Raw genomic sequence first — 17,727 nt, 5'->3', positions numbered from 1 at the left:
CATTATCCATTGCCCTCACGTTGGCGTGAAAGTGGCACTAGAAGGATTTTAACCTTCACCTCCTGATGGCCGAGGGGAACCGGGACATGCAATTTAATTAAGCAATCAGACGGATGTGTCGCCACAGCCACAAACAAGTGGTGAGGAGAACTTCTGGACAAATGCGCGTGCACATAATATTATTATTAGACGTGTGAGCAGTTTTGTCATACCTGCACACACACACACACACATGTGAGCGAGAAAAAAGTACTGCTTTGTAAGCTGGGAGTAAGCTGCGAACCTCCCTTCCCCAAAAAGACGACAGCCTCCGATTAGGCAATGTCAAAATATTTGCCACTGAGGAATTCTACCGAATCGTCTCCTCTACAAAAGACGGATCGTCCCTGAGTAACAAGTAGGTGCAACGATGAGCGTCGACAGAAGAGGAGCTAAAATCCCCCCTCCTGGGGCTAGAGAATATCCCGCTATTGTAGTCTTAACCCGCGAACCTGGCGGGGAATGTACAGCTTTCACAGTCACTTCTCATCCTATTTGTAGCACTGCCGCTGATATGCAAGCGGGCCGGAGCAGGTCACTCACTGCGCCCCCACCAACCCTCTCTCTCTGTCTTCCTTATACTCTCAGGCCCTACCCTAGCCCCCCCCCCTTGCCCAACACACACGCACACACACCTCATAAAACCTTTTTTTGTATATTTTTGTTCCACAAGGCAAGTTTCATTAAAGATCCAATTATGCAGATGAGGTGCTGCAGAGGCAGTTGAATATGCACTATAACGGTGTACAGTAATCCTTCAACACAATATACGCCATCCGGGGCCACATCTACCAACGCCTCCGTCTTTTGGTGAAAACCTCTTGATCATAATTAAAGGTACAGAGGTCCTCTCTCCAGCATCCCCCCCCCTTTCATTTTGTGCTACTTTGGCGCTGTCGTTAGCGCGGGTCTGCAAAGTTTACAAAGGTCACATGCGAGGCGTAGAGGCTAAAGAGCTGACAGGACGTGATGACGTTTGATGTGGGTGAACGAACGTAACCTGCCACACACACACACATAGGTATAACCTTCCATGTCATCAACACCAGAGATATTTACCGCTGTCTTAGCCGAGCGTGGCTGAATGCTAAGCGGTAGCAATTCTGTGCTTTAGGACGTCTGAGTGATGTGTGCTCGCCTGTTTGTGCTAAACTGTTTTCTACAGAAGTGACACGACGAAAAAACACGGCGCCAATCGGCGCGTCAAAGGGGGAAAACGGTCCTGGCGTTACACAATGAAATGCTAACAAACAAAAGGAAGAAAGACACCAAACTAAAGCCAGATTCAATAACGCCTTCAGCTGTATAAAACAAAAGGGAGAACATCACAGGGTTGTGAGGATTTACTTTTCTTTTCTTTCTCAGGACATGGACAGAGAGAGAGAGAGAGAGAGAAAGGGGCAGAGGCCAGGAGCAGTGCCTGGACACTAGGATTTCTCAAGGCTGAGCCCTGTAAATTAATTTATAACACACACGTACCCACACACACACTCAGTATGTGGCGCTCACGTGCACGCTGTTGCAGACGCAAAACTCCGTCACCCTTGTTTGACAAATTATGGGACTGAAAAGAGCGGGAGAGGGAGATTTTTGAAAAAAAATAGATCACCTTCTTGCGTTCCCACTTATCTCTCACTGAGACGACTTGGACCCCCTATTACCATCCAGACCCCACCCCCCCGGCCTCTCCATTACTCCTGATCAGGGTCTAATACTGGGGAAAATATACACTCCAGCTCATACGTAGAGGATGAGGGATTCACATTAAAACACTGCACACACACATCAACTCTCACTTAAACAAAGATTCAATGAAGCAAAGCATCCCTCCTGCTAGAATTAGAATTGATAGCTAATATTAATTTCTGTAAAAAGATGTCTTTCTCACCCTTTGCTTCGTCTATTTTTGAAATACCTCAGTAATTCTTATAGTTTGACTTTGGCCTAATTTGGTACAAAAGCAACATGTTAAATGTCAAGTTGAATAAGATACAACTGGAACATGATGACCAGGCTTCCTTCACATCAGCACCTCCCGTAAACATTGATCAAATTATCGTTTATTAATTTGACCAAAAGAAAGGCCCAGCAATGAGCAGAGGCCAGTGATACTAGCTTTTAGGCCATTCGTGTCAACACAGTTGGGACCAATCACAACTGTTCCGTAGAAGAACACAACGTTCTGATCAGAACATTTTCTACGACAAAAATTCAACAAACAAAATCCAACTGAGGTTTTCTGTCTAATGTGTGTAATCTACCGAATGACGCTTTGTGGTCGGAATAATCTCATCTTGAATTTACATCCTTTGTTTTGAGTCCAAGCCTTTGCTAGAGTGTGTGGGTGTGGGTGTGTGTGTGTGTCTGTGCCTGTCCTATTAGCTTCACGCGGCGACTGCAAGCCTGTCTCGTCGACATCTTCTGGCTCGAACTCTTGAGATCAAGGTCACGGAGCTACAAGGCTCATCCCACACTAACGCCTGTGTGTTCCAGCACCTTTAACACCCACTATGCCCCCATCCCCCCAACCCCCGCAGGACACACACAGGATACATGGATACCACTGCCTTGCACTGTTGTAAGAGCAGATCAGAACTGGAACTGAAGAAAGGGACACAAATACCCACATCCTCCCCCCAGTAGGTGACAGAGACAGGTGTGTGTGTGTGTGTGTGTGTGTGTGTGTGTGTGTGTGTGTGTGTGTGTGTGTGTGTGTCTGTGCTGGGGGGGTTGCTTTCACAATCACTGCTCATATTAATTAATGGCTGGCTAATGAGCAAAGCTGGTCTGGTCTGGCCTGCCCCCCACCGTCCTGATCCCAGCAGACTGGGGGCCCTGCATGGCCTTGCAGCCTGTGCAGCTAGAGCCTTCTCCCCTAGAATTACACAAGTAGGTGGATCCACCGGCCTGCCTGCAACATGTTGGTGCGAGTGGTACAGCATGACGTGAATTATGTGTTGTCCGACTGATTACTTACCGCACTGCTGGATTATGTAATTTATGCGACCCCTTCGCTATGGCGCTGCATTTCCTGCGACGGGATGGCCGCTCTCTTTATGCACATTTGTTTAACGAGTGTGTGATTTATTTATATTTTTTCTTACTTTTTTTTAAAACAAAGAAAAGAAGAAGAGAAATCCGATTTAGTACAACTCATCGTGCAAACCATGCACCGGCCTCAGTGGAGTGGGTCTCCTCCACGCTGAACCGAGTGGCTGACTGACAGCCTGGTGAAAAGGGGACTGATTCGATGCCATTCTTTGCATGCCAGGCCCCCCCTCTCTCATTACTCGCTCCACCCTGGTGTTCGGCTAAGGGACGTGTATCCCTGCAGTCAGTCAGCTGACACAGGCACAGGTTGGAGAGAGCAAAGAAAGAGGAGAGAGGCGGCTCACGAAGAGCGGATTCGGAGCTCCGCCGATGGGGAAAGTTGCGGCTGGAGAAGCCGTCTGAGTGTGCGGTGCGTGCTGCGCCTCTTTCTGCTGCGATAAATCTAATTCCAGAATGAAAAGAAATCCCTTCCCTAAACATTGTGAACTCGTCTCCATTTGACTTGAAGTGAGGACAAATAATGCTTGCATATTTCATTAGAACAATTATTTTAAAGACAACAACGCTGACAATTAATTGGATAATTCATTAGCAGGTCGTATGTAATATTAAAATGTAACCTGACTGGTGGATGAATGCAGGAAATCCTGCGTGGGACTAATGAATATTAAATAAATTGCCAAAACAAACCACGGAGGGCCTTGACAACAAAAATTCACGAACAGAAATTCCTTTAACAGGCCAGTCGGCAAAAGTGAGGCCTTTTGCTAAAATAAAAAGAAAGCGCATCTTTCCTAAAACATTTCACTCGAGAAGCATGACAACATTTCCACTTGCGGCATGGAGAGACGTCCAGCAGAAGGTCTGCGAGGAAGGGGGGGGGGGGGGGGGGGTGCAGCTATCCATTTGCTATTGCATCTCCAATGGGGGAATGAAAGGAGCTGACAAAAAAGGTTTACGCCCAGACACTATTTCAGACATAATATCCGCCCTGTGCATACCATTAAACAATGACAGTATCTCAAATCGCACACTACATCTATTTATCCCCTTTCCTTGCACAATGAATACGAGGAAGAGGCAATATTATTTTTTTTCTCCGGGCTGGAGAACACTTGAGGGTAAGGTTGGAGGGAAACAGTGGGAAACAACGGGATAAGACATTGTAGGGTATTTTAAGAAGGATGACATTGTGCTGGTCGGATGTGGCTGGATAACCCAGGTCAGACCACTCAGGGGTCAACTCCACTTCCGAGGAAGAAGAGAGAAAAAAAAGTCCTCCCAACTCAGGCTCCACAGGGAGACAGAGGATTATAAATGGGATTACGAGCAACTTCCCTGGTGCCACATATTACTGATAATTTAATACCCTCTCCCCACCCAGACCCCAACGCACCCTGCCACTCCAAACTGAAATTCGGACACGAAGGAATTCGGCGACCGTTTCATCAAACACACTCAACCTGCCGGATCTTCAGGGTGTGCTAAAATAATAAAACACCCTGCGGGGAATTAAAAGGAAAATAATTGCTGACACGTGTCACATCCGACCTCCTCCATTCCCGGGAAGAAAATACACATTTATTTTACGGGCTCCGTCATTTGATATTTCCACCTAAAGGAGATATCTATCAGCCCCCTGCAGCCTTTAACCGCGAACTTTCTCCCCCCAATTAAACCCGCATGTTACCCCGCAATCGAGAGTGCTAGCGGGTCGTCGTCGCCCCTCCAGCTAGAAAAAAGCCCATTTGACCGGCGTGGAGACGCGTTGTTTACCGCCACTGTGTCGGAGCAGAACGCGGGGCTGTTATTCTTAAGAGAGGTCGATCACTGCACAAAATGGCAGGTCTCAAGTTCTTTCTGACACATGGTCGGTAAACACGACGGGAAACTTGACCGCCCCCAATCCCGGCTCTCTCTATTGGCACAAGTGCCGGGGTGTCGGGAGAAAAGTTTTGTCGTGCACGCTCTTGCCGGGGAAGGGGCGGGGGGGTTCACAGGCAGGACTTTTTTAAGGGGAAAAAGAAAAGTCTCGTGCTGTTTAGTTATTATCTGTAGGCGCAATAATTAAAAAACATCACCGGCGGTGTTACATAGTAGGAACACGCGCGCGCGCACAGACAACTTTTTATTTCATTCCTACTTCCAAGAGAAAAAAAATCTATTTTATCCTTGCGTGAGCTTTTTAAAGTGTCGGGGCATCGCGCGCGCGTGCCTCGCTCCCAGCTGCTGGTTGCCTCGCAGCTTTTCTTACGATCATCACTTGCTCCAGATAATTGTTATTTTCTAATCACGTTTGGGGAGACGTCGGGGTGGTGGGGGGGTTGCTGGGGGTGGGGGAGCTGTAGTGATGCACCCCGCACACAACAACCCCAATCCTCCCCAAAAACTGACTTCCCAGCGAGTAATGCACTTCAAGACCCCCCCGTTAAAAAATAAGAAAACAAAGCAACCCAAGTGGTGCGGACGAGCTCCACACTTGTTCTTACCTTTGAAATGTGGCGCAGCGCCGGCTAACTCCTGCGCGTGAACGGTGCGTTGCGAGAGATTGTGTTCATTGAATAATGAGGCATGTCCGTACGATTTGACTGGATCATCTTGTCGACGGATGTCTGGGTGGTGTTGAAAAGTGCGCTTCGGACCTGTTAGAGAACCGTCCACTCCTCCAACCTGTCCCTACAGCTGCTCCCTGCCAAGCATCCCGAGTTACAAATATACAACAACAACAAAAAACGGGGGGGAAAGAGGATATTCCGGCTTTATTACTCGCTGTGTTTCCCTGTCCCCCACTGCCGCCGCCTGCTAAAAGGTGAACGTTTGCATTGATGCCGATCACCCGGCATCAGCATATTCCCTTCATCGTTTCAGCTCGGACTCCCCCTATCTGGTAGGTAAATTGCATTGTACCGTTAAAAAAAAAAACGCACTCCATTGTAGAAAGCGGAGCCGGATAGCTGGATACAGCCCGGGTGTCTTGCGGTATTCGCCGTTAACGCGGGGATTAAGAGAAATACAGCAGTTGATGCACAGAGAAATAATCTCCTCTTGGTTACATTCCCCGGCGCACGGAAACCAAAACGCCGATTCTCCTGCGCCTTAGTTTGTTTCTGACCTTGAACTGCCCGCAAACACTCTTATTTTTGTTAAATGTGCCCCCTTGTTGTGCGTGGACATCCACGGACAGCCAGCCTCGCCGCTTTGGCACCGTGCGTTTTCCCCAAATTGCCTCGCTTAACAACCCCGGTCCGCGTAAAAAAAGAACACATGCAGCTGATAAAAACACTTGTAAAAAGAAAAGTAGAATTCCTTACCTTTTTTTCCAAGTGGACTGTTTCGAGTGTTTCCCCCTCTTCTCTCCTCGCCTTAAAAGAACTCCAGGATAAATGAGTGTTGCCTCCCTTGCGCGTCCTGAGCGCCAGTCACCGCTTAAGAGAAGTAATGAGTGATAAAAATGACGCTCATCTATCTGCACTGTAACCTTGTGGCGCATTTAATGTAAATAAGCCCGTTGTGTTGCCAATCCCCATGCATACAAAAAGGGACACCCCCCTCACCCTCTCTCAATGTATTGACGTTTTATTTTTACTGTCGGGGAGCGCAATAGGGAATGAGCGTAATTATTTGAAAATATGATACATCAATAAGGCGACTGGTCCAATTGGTGAATGAGTGCATATCTGACACACACCTCTCCGGCGCCTACACTTTGTCTGTAAAAGAACCAAATACTTGTTATGTTTTTGGATTTTTGTGGGGGGGAAGAGGGAGGTATTTGCAAATAGAACCCCTCAACAAAGTTGGCAAAACTTTTCCGCGAAGCGTAAAAACACTCTCTCACGCACACACGCACACACACAGACAGACATGCGAGGCAAGAAGACGTCCCACATAGGCCGAAGTTTTGTGCATCTAAAAAGCTTGCGGGAATGTTTTTGATATATTATGCTTCTATAAGGGGGAGGGGAGGGGGGGGGACGCCGAATAATGCAATTATAGATTCGGTGTCTCAGCGTTGACAAAAGACAGGACTTCAATAGAGGCTTTGTTATAGGATTATATAATGATTACGGGATAATTATGGGAACGGTTTGGTAATAATAATAATAATACAAGTTTTTAAAAAAAGTATCAAGTGCTCTGTTGCAAGGACAGCTTGTTTTCTGGAAGCGCACGAGGAGAGCGAGTGTGATAAGACAGACAGACGGGGCTGCTGACAGCTAGTGGCAGCATGACGGCAGACAGCCCCGATTATTCAAAATGTCCAACCGAGAGACACATTAATGCCACTGACTGAGATGCTATCGGATGTCCTCGGGACCGGACATGGGCGCACAATCGAATATCTCTGGGTCATATTCATAGCAGCCCTGTGCGTAACGACCCCCACCTCCCGAACAGAGACACACACGCATCGTCTCCACACACACGCGGATCGTCTCCCCTCTCCACGACGCTTGTGCCATGCTGTATGTGTCAGAGAGAGAGACACGCATGTAAATGGTCAGTCAGAGTGAGAGAGAGCGGGAGCACATGACACTCCATCTGTGGGTGAACACAATACCTTATACATCTTATTAGAATGGTTATAATCACGTTTAGGAATGTGCTGAAGTTCAGAGATATTCACTCGTGTTTTTAATTTAAACCTTTTTGTGCATGCAGACATAGTTGTTATCAGCCGTATTGAGATGTAAACTGGTTCAATATAAGCAGTCTCTCTTCTTTCATTTGACTTATTGATACTTGTATTCCTTTTAATTAACGATATTGCTTGGGTGTTGAAAGTTAATAGGTAGCCTAAATATCGGCTTCTTTCCCATCCCAGACAAAACACATCTTCCTCTTTAAAATAAACTGCATTCATTATGCGCTATGAAAATCTGATTCTCATGCTGCTCCTTTAAATGGTTGTATGGAATTAAGCTTGATGCGTATGAAATTCACTTTTTTTCTTTTTCTTTTCCTTCTCTTTATTTTTTGAGCATTTTCCAAAATACAAAAAAGGAGTTTCCTTCCCTAAAGGAATTAGCATAACTGTTCCCCCATCAATAATATGGCTATCTCTATGGGAGTGATAGCAGTGAGCAGTAGGGGTGTTCCTTTTGCCGATTCTCCATGGATCAACAGCGCGTCATCAGCTCCTTTTGAACTTGTTATAGCAAGTCAAGTGATTCTTTATCGGCTGACAGCCCTGACAATGCATCCGGGATGGGAAAGCAGGTCAAAAGGAAGTTGCCATATGGACTTAAGCATGCAAATTTCTAACAATGCATAGCAGCGAGGGTTGGTACCCTCAGCACGCCACCATATATGTGTAAGTAGCCACGCAAAAGTGTTTGCCAGCCACATTGTGGCGGCTGACAGGGATTTCAGTGGCTTGAATTAATTGTGTGCAGAGTCTGAAACTACACGAGGATCTTTAAGGGTGATAAAAGCAACTATGAATGCATTCTGTGAAGATAATGATTTAAAAAAAAGATAAAACCGTGGTCCTTTTCTAATGATCACTAACAAGGGGCTGAACCCACCTCTGGGCATTAAAATTACCGAAACAGTTTCATACGAATGAACAATATTTATGTGTTGAGAGTTTTCAGACATGTGCCCGAAAACTTCCCAGCCCATATCCTTCAGTCCTCTCGGCGTGACAGCACATTGATGATTCGGATGACACCGTAAAAGCGGACAGGAAAAAGGTCTGACAGTGCAACGTGGGATGGCATTGGTTTCTGTGAGCCCTGAGGGCTGTTTCAGTCAAGTTCTTTGCTCTCATTGATTATCCTTCAGTGAGTAAATTAATGTCACACATTTTCATGTAGCTTTAGTGGTTAAATTTTGGTCTGTGCCGTTTACATTTTTACATGGGTGCTTAAGCGTTTCATGGAATGAATGCACGGGCAGTGATGATGATATATCAAGAGATATCCGGTGCTGGACTGCATATCTGTTCAAGAGCACGGCCCTGTGTGTGTGTGGGTGGGTGGGGGTGCTGAAGGGATGGTAGGGAGGGGGAGTGTTGGCCGCCAGTCCTGGGAGGGTCATCACTGCCTTATTACTGCCATGTTAGTGACTAGCAGCTGAAGATGGCTCTGCTCCCTGCCCCTCTGCTTGGGAGTCATCCAAGACAGCGTGCTCCAAAAAAACAGACCGGCCACTGTTCACTTCTCAGATGGATTAAGATGTTATTCCACTGCTTTGGCCATCTCCCTCTGACTTTCTGCCCCACCCCCTCCCACCACCACCCCCTCGGCCCCTTATTGGACCCAGATTTACAACATGCCCGCCTGTGCTCCGACATCTCCAGAGGCCTTATTGCTAATTTCAACTATTAGAGAGTAGACACAACAATCTAAGAGCTGTTTCACGCTGTTGTCTGTGCCAGTTTAGATGGAACTACTAAATTATGAAGTTGGGGTGGGAGTGGGGGTGGTGTATATGCATATGGCATGTGCAGCGCGTGCCTCTGTGTTTGTGCCCTGTATGACTGCATGTGCCATTAAAGTCAGATATTATGCCTGGTTTATATTTAAATGCAAACACAGCAGGGACTCTGGCTTCCCCCCCAGAGGAAAAGAAATAAATGCTTTTCTTTTCCCTTCAAATTGAGTTTCTCAAAGTCTAATTTGTAGCAACCCTTTGATGAACACATTTTTTTTCAGACTATCCTGCTTTAACCGAATGGAAGCGAGCGCAATTTTAAACAATCCGGAGCGCTGAACCCTCTGTGACTGTAAACTTTAAAAATTAAACTTTAGAATTTGTATCAATTACACTTTCAAGTCGTGACAGGGCCCTCAAATAAGAGCCAGGAGCTTTTGGCTATGGAAAACATTTAGCACACCAGATTAATTTCCACTGCACTCGTCTCCTCCGTCGGTGACATCAATCCCTCATGTGAGGCGTTTACGTTTTCAACAAATACACACTACTGTCTCGGGCCCTCCCTCGATGACTGGGGTCAATGGGTGTGCATGTTTGTCAGCTCGGATCGTTAATGAAACGCTCACACAAATACAGCACAGGCAAATATTTACAGCCCGGCCTGGAGATTTCATCACAGACAAATCTGTGATTCTTCAGGAAGCACTGTATTTCTCTTTATTTGCCTGGACAGAGTGTATGCTCAAGTTCAGACTGGTCTGGGACTGATGGATGTGGGAGAGCAGGAAGTATACTGCATTTGACTTATAAACCAGCAGGTCTTTAATTTAAATCATATGAATCAACGGCTGCCCAGAGCAGAAATATGTCTAAGTGAAAACATCTGACTCTAATTGATTAAGAACAACGATCTGCATGGTATGTCTGTCCTTGTTTTGGTTCTGATTTAATTTCTTTTTCAATCTGTGACTAAGAGCAAAGAAACGTTGTCTTCATCTCATGCATGTGTTTCTTTAGATAGTTATGCAATCATGGTGCTGTTAAACAGCCTTTTGCATTTATCAGAAAATGCAGGGTATACATGTTTTGAGGGGAAATCTTATTTTCAGCTCAGCAACTCCCATTCACACCTACCTCATCAAATGCTGACGTTTGGTTCCAGCATCTGATATCGACAGACCTGCCCTTTCCGTGTGACATTCACTATTTGCTAACTCCAGGTTGAACTCTGCCAAAGACGCTCTGCAACAAAAGATGAAGCATCACAAGCTCCATCAATGGTTTAAAATGGTTTACACTTCTTGTCTCAAAAGTGGGTGTAGTTAGGGCTGCTGGAGACCCGGGTACATATCGTCAGCCCGTCGGACGGACTGGAGGCAAGGGCAAACCGGAGCAACGGGGACCCTCATACACTAAAGTTTTAGGTTTGCGAAGGGGAATCTGGTGCTCGGACACACTCCCGCTTTGTCCTCAAGGGCCGCCAAAGTTAACACAAAATAAAAGTTGTTTTGTTGCACATGTAAACTTTGTAACTAAGTAAGACTAGGGTGGAAGTTTATTTTGAAAAGTTATTGTATGCATCTAACGAGCGTAAATTGTAGGCCTTATTTTGAAAAGTCACTGTCTAGTTATTTAGCTATCAGGACAGCACCCAAACCCCTTAACCCTAGCCCCCAATGGTATGAAGTCATATTTCATCTCCTTAAGGACTCACCCCCCACTGCATTGAACAAACCCATGGGAAAGCGTTGGAACGTTCTAATCACTTCCAGATTAAGCTAAACTTTTATTGTTTGGTTAATCAGTCAGTTGTTCCCCTCAGTCTACCTTTCCCCCCTCGGGCAGGTGCTCTTACTGTCTCCTGTCCTCTCACCTTTCCACCAGAGTCCATATTTTTCGGATAGTGTGCTATCATATTTTACTATTACCTATCAATAGGTTTCTAATCGCAGTAACGAGGCAGCTAGCTGGCTGGTGACGGAGTGCTAACGGCCTCGCGGGGAACATTAAGGAGGCTGGGTTATGCTCTGGGCCGTTAACTATCTACAGGCACTGGCTAATGGCTCCAAATGACCTCCTCAGTGGCTATTAGCACATAATTAGAACCTGCAGACCAGTGGTGACCTCCGCCGGACACACGTGATTACTCCTCTCCCCTTGTGTTTGCCCATGATCGCCTACTCTCTCCTCCTTTCCTTTCCTTTGCCTCTCCAATTCCTTTCCTGTCCGTTCCTCCTTCTTGTTTCCTTTTCTCTAATGCTCTGTAGGATTACATTGACTCCCTGGTGGGAAGACTATCACTAATATCTATGTTTTTATAGTGGCCCAGTACAAAAATGCACCATAGAATAGGTCCTGTGAAATTGCATTAAGTAAGAATGTTCATTGCTACATTCATACATGGTCTAATTATTGGTATTAAACGGTTTCAGTGTCAGACTAAATTTAATCTTTTTTCTTTTCTTTTTTTTAGACCTTGCCAGTGAGCATTGGCACTACAGGCCCTTTTTTTACCTCACCAACAATTGCCAGCACCTCCTTGACCTGATTCAGCAGCACTTCCTTAAATCAGCCGATAATGCACCTCTCCAGTGAGAAAGGGAAGCTAAGCGGCGGATAAAGTGCAAGGTGCTGCCATGCCACAAAAGGGCTCAGTCACGCTAACCCCTGTCTACACTTACGCTACAGTCTCTCGTTACCCAGAAGAAAAAATATGCTTTACAGGTTAGTGTCAGCTCAGGAGCAGCAAGGAAACAATGCGAGAACAACTGAGGAATGCACTGATTTCCTTGTGTGTTAGGAGAGAAATGCTACACAGTACCAGTGCCTTAAATTATCAGTGAATTATCTCTGAGCCTGAGGGAATTATGTGGGTTATTTGTAACAAGCAGTCAAGGACAAGTGGGCCTTGTGTTACAACTATGAATACTAAACCCCCCAAAAAATCCTGGCCAACTATCCATCTTTCCAGGCCATCTTCTAGCCTTGGAAATAAGAAACAGAAGCTGGTGAGGACGTATGGCACAGCGCGAACACTGCAGGACAAATGCAACTGGCACTACCACCGACACAATAAATACCGCTGTTGTACCCTCAACCATGTCACTGGCTTGGCACAGTGGCTCAGTATTCTGATGCTAAAAAGGGAGCAATGGGTCAAAAGTCAGTGTGTTGTGTACATAGTCAAGATCTTCAGGTGAATGCCCCGAGACCACGACTGGACCCGCAGCAGGTCAGGGATCCATAACCTGTTTCAAGGTTGTGTCTCACTAAAACTGATTATTTAACAATCTTTAATTGGACATGATGAGGCAATGGAAGAAATGTTCTAACAGCAGGGAAGTAAAGAGTGCTACAATATTTCATGGTGATTGAAGTTGTTTTACTCGAGCAATGGAAAAAGCACTCTTGTACTAGGTAGGTAAAAGTAAAAAGTAGTTAAAGCTCAGTTAAAATGTACTGAGCAAAAGTTATTGCGCTACATTTCAATTTTTAGAGTGAGGCAAAAGGGTACATGATGTATTCAATTCTTGAAGAGATCTAAAAATGCAAATGCCGTTTGGGAAACGCAACAGAGACAAAGTTAAAATGGGGATATTTTGGCAAAAGCATTTTATTTTACATTCTACAAATAAACGTGAAAGAGATTCTGTAAACAATATAGGAACCGATGATTGGTTCCCCGCTCACACAAAGCCACACACAGACACGTGCGCACAGACACCGGTGAGCACGCTCTCACCAGCGGACAGAGAGTGCCAGTTTATACAAAAGTTTATATATATTATAAATACAGAATAACCTCCTCATTATAGTCTATTTAACCAGAGAAAGAGAACAGTGTGACAGAAAAACCATAATAAAACACAGTATCAATTAGTTAGTCACTTCTTGCAGATTCAATGGTTGAATAAAAACCCAAGGCAAATCACACAGTGAGGTACGGACATTACAAAAGACTAGATGGTTGTAGCCCGAAGACACATGTTGCGCAGTTTTTCAACACCGTAGGGCACACAGTACCTGTTCACTTCAGAGAGCACATCCATCAGTGAGTAGGTTGTTGCTCTCACCTGTCTAAACCTGCATATTTTGCCTTGTGCACTGCAGAGTCCTACAAAATCTGCTCCATGGCACATTCTCTTTGAAAAATATTACCAATCCATTAAATAATCGTGCTACCACACGAAAACACTGTTTTCAAACATTTTGATCTCAAAGAGCGCCCTGCAACGGTAGATTTGGGTTACTCGACGTGCTAGTCTGGTGGTGCATTGAATGAGCAATTAATTTCCTTTCCAAACATTTGCAGAGATACATGAATGCTAACGTTAACCAGAACATTTAATAGTATGGAGCTCCCTGTGAATTTTATACCATCCTTAGTTTAATTTTACACTGTCAAAGATTTGACAGCACCAGAAAGGATGGGACAATGAAAATTATATGATAAAAAAATTACTAAAAAAAGGATCCGAAAAATAGACCTTGTTACAGTAACAAGAGTAAAAGTACATTTTGTTACTTCAATAGCTGGACAACAGGCATTTTCAGTCACATTATCCAAACACAGCAATTTAGTCACTTTTCAAGTTATGAATACTATGGTTTTCTCAAAGTTTTGAATTGGAAAATGGATTTTCTTAAATATAGTGGACCATCCAGGGGGTTATTTACCACTTGACAATATCATGGTTTCATATTTGAAAGACACAACATATATCTAAGGTGACTCCTCCAACAGGACTACATCACTGTAAACCTACCAAGGTTAGACCTGTACTCGGTACAGTGCCCACTAGAGGCTGACGCCTTCCACTGCAAGGAGGGCGGGCAGGGCTTTAAGGGCCTGGCATGTGCGAGGCCAAGCCAAGAGGCTTCCAGAGTATTCAGAGATCCCGATTTCCTGTCTTGTGTCACCAGGTCTTAAGAAGCCGTTTTGAACTGTGTCACGGGTTAGACACGCAGATTCACAAACACACAACCGCACACACACACACACACACACACACACTCACAGACACACAACAGTGCTCAGTGAATTAATTTATTTTCATTTGCCCTCTGTCAGTAGCACTGTGGTCCCTGCTGCAACGAGATGTCTTAAGCAAAGGTCCCTCTTTCTTTTCTTTTTTTACACTTCAAATGAGCTCGCTGCTGCTGTTGTTGCCCTTTTTGATTTTCTAAGATATCAGAGCATACTAAGAAATTACACAGAAGATACACTTGCTGTATTTCACATACATGCAGTGCCTCATGGTGCGGCATTAATAAGAGTTGAATGTTGTTGCAGTGTGGTTCATGTTTAGAGATCATGGCTTGTTGGCTAATTATCCTGGTGAAGGCATTGTGTCCAAATATAGCCTCTGGTTTGGATGCTGTTTTTGAGGGGGTGGTGGGTGTGTGGTGCCCAACTGAGTGTGGCACAGCAGCTGTGCAGTGTGTCGGTCAAATGTTGGGGATGCGCACATAAACGAGCACACTGATACAAAGATTGATATCACAGACTGCAGCCACTTTTTCATACGAAACAGATAAAAAACACTTAAACGTTTTTGCCCGCATGCGCAGGAACAAAGAAAGGTTATCTGTAGTGCACGGCCATGAAGGGTAGCATGGATAGGAAAGAAAGCTTTAGACAGTAAGAGAAGAGAGAGACACAGAGAATTGCACCTCCATGTCATCCATTTCCTGGAGATGGCTGCAAACCCCTGGACACACTTAATCAGGAAAAGGGCACACCTCCGAGTATCCATTCTTTTGTAATGGCATTACACCGCACAAGTAAGATTTAGAGATCCTTTAATGTGCCAGAGTCTTCTGCATAAAAGTATATACAAAGGTTAATATTGCAATAATATGTTCCTGGAGGGCATTGTAATCATTATCTCTCTGGTGGTATCAATTAGAAGCACTTTACTGCAGGTAATGACTAAGATTCCGGTACAAAATGACATTATTATTATTATCCCCATCTATAATTTCAGAGTGGATACACAAGACATGGGGAAAAAAAAGAAAAGCATAAGTTCAACCAAAGGTAGACTTAAAAGTGAGAGGACTTTTACTGCTGAACTCGAGGAAGGAAACTGAGGCTGGGTGGCTGAATTTGAGCACTGGCCCATGTGTGTCTACGTGCACTTGTGCGTGCACACGTGGATGTGCTGGAGGTTTTCAAAGGGCCACATAATACACAAATAAAAAACGTGCATCCTCTTATTCATGGGTTGCCTGTCTGTCCCAGTTTCCTCAAAGCAGCCTGTGTGTGCGTTTAGTTAGGGGGGGGGTGAGAAAAAGAGACGCGTACAAAACAGAAAAAAAGGAAAGCTTCAACAACCTGGCGACAAATATTTGCATTCCTCAAAGCACGGGAGTGCTGTTCTTTGCTCTGCCCTGTTTATCCAGAGAGAAAAGAGTTAGAAACGTCTGAAAAGATGTGTATTTGTGTGTCTGTTTTTGTGTTGTGACCTTTGCGCATAGCTCCAAACATTCATACTGAGTGCTCTTTCCCTTATTGACCCCCCTCATCAAAAACATGAATAATTGAGGACTAAAAAATGCTCTTGGTTGTCCTAGTCGGCATTAAGCACAGAGAAAGCGGGCCCTCAGACTCTTGATGTAGCTGTTTTATATTTAATAAGCACACACTAGAGGCGTCTTTTTTTAGAAGGATTTAATTGGACGTCGGTGACATCCATCACAGGGTTGTCATGACGTTGACCTTTCCACAGCGGCTATTCATAACCAGGAAGTTACATGGGCCCTGGTTGCTGCCTACTCCGTCACACCCACCAAAATGACGCTCTATCAGTCAAACCATCCCCCGGTTAGTAGACCTCGGAGGTGCCCACCGACAAACAAATTTGCTCATCTTCGCTAATTTTAAGATAATACTGAACACGGTTTCCTATTGTTTTACGGTGGCTTCCGATTTGGGGCGATCTCTGAACTGTACGTCTAATGATGATTAATGTGCACGCTGTTGGTGGAAGCCTCTGTCTATTATACACTACAAGTGGATGCAGCTTGAAGGCGAGTGGCCCCAAACAGCATGGAGCCCGAAGGGGAGGGGGGGGGGGGGGGGGCAAGGAGGACAAGCTGCTGAGTGTGAAAACTTGATACGGTCCCTAAACAATCAGAATATATAAGGGCCTAACATTATATAAACTACTAGATTTAGGCACAGGCAAGCTTGTATAGTACCCATCCAAATTGTCTGTTGTTCATACACATTTATGGCCGGAAATGCTTATTGACATACCATTTAAAGCTACTCTTCAGGGCCAAGGGGTTTTTTTCTCGGTCTCTGCTCAAAATTGTATTTACACACTAAAACGGCCATAGCTCTGCAACTATAGGATTTGTCTGGACAATTTGAGGTCTCATAGTAAAAAATACCTTCGAGTGTGCTTAGATGTAAAAGTATCAGTAATGTGTAGAGTGAGGGATGATGCTCCCTGAGGGAAGTGCCAAAGTTCTTTGCTTATGAAGAGACACAGAAATCCGCTTAGCGTTTAGTATTTGAAAACCCCCGACATTTTTTTGTTAAAAACGGTAAAGGTAAGGAGCATTTCTGATTGAAGGTTTGTCTGAGAGAAATGTTATAAATATCGCTGTAATCAGAGTGGAATACTCTTGCTGTTCGGTGTCTCGGTTCCTTTGTTAACTTCAAGCTTCAATTGATGGGTTTTCCAGTCTCCAAAATTTGCATTTGATATTTTATAAATTGTGATTGAATTGTGTCTGGGGCATGTTCAAACTTTTTTGTATTTTTAGCCCAGACTCTAAGCTTTCCAGTGGTATGTGGCATTATTATGATCGTTCATGATGAGTGCCTTTAACTTGATCAGAACTTCTGAAAGTTCAAAGAGCACAGGCCATTCAAATATTATTTAGATCAGAGCGAACAATATCAACTATATAATAAAAACAACACAATAGTCCAATAAATACGCTACTGCAAATACGAAGATCTGCTAGGTGGCTTTCTGTTTGACAGAAGTCACGCTGGCCCACCGACCAATGAGAGCGCACGTGATGAGGCTACATCTGTATTATCGGCACATCAAAAAATAGGCCCAACATGTCAAACTAAAGATCTGATTGGTTGAAGACTATGACAATCAACAATATTGTCCCTGTATACTTTAATGTGTAAGTCTCCTTAGAGCAGCGATCTTGGTGGGAGCACGCTCACGCTTATTCTTTCTGTGCAGCCCGGTACAAAATTGCCCACGGACCGGTACTGGCTGGGGA

The 17,727-nt window shown here is 44.8% G+C and overlaps 1 protein-coding gene and 1 long non-coding RNA gene across 9 annotated transcripts in view; one reads left to right on the top strand and one right to left on the bottom strand.

The window, feature by feature from the left end:
- The window catches only part of znf536 (zinc finger protein 536), a 198,231-nt gene extending 191,229 nt beyond the window's left edge, over window positions 1-7,002 (bottom strand). For 3 of the 8 annotated variants that reach the window (XM_040202759.2, XM_040202777.2, XM_040202805.2), the window contains exon 1: window positions 6,402-7,002. The gene's annotated coding sequence lies outside the window, so the exon portion shown is untranslated. Of the gene's footprint in view, window positions 1-5,579; window positions 6,246-6,401 lie in introns of those variants that run through there. The other 5 variants (XM_040202767.2, XM_078085251.1, XM_078085250.1 and 2 more) reach the window with 3 other exon arrangements.
- Window positions 5,837-17,727, top strand: part of LOC144385317 (uncharacterized) — a 39,259-nt gene continuing 27,368 nt past the window's right edge. Inside the window, exon 1 of the long non-coding RNA XR_013451541.1 lies at window positions 5,837-5,977. This is a non-coding gene — a long non-coding RNA (uncharacterized LOC144385317). The remainder of the gene's footprint in view (window positions 5,978-17,727) is intronic.

The sequence above is a fragment of the Gasterosteus aculeatus genome, chromosome 12, assembly GCF_964276395.1.
Source record: "Gasterosteus aculeatus chromosome 12, fGasAcu3.hap1.1, whole genome shotgun sequence".
Lineage (NCBI taxonomy): Eukaryota > Metazoa > Chordata > Actinopteri > Perciformes > Gasterosteidae > Gasterosteus > Gasterosteus aculeatus.
Note: the sequence above shows the minus strand (reverse complement) of the source record. Positions and strands in the feature narration are given on the sequence as shown.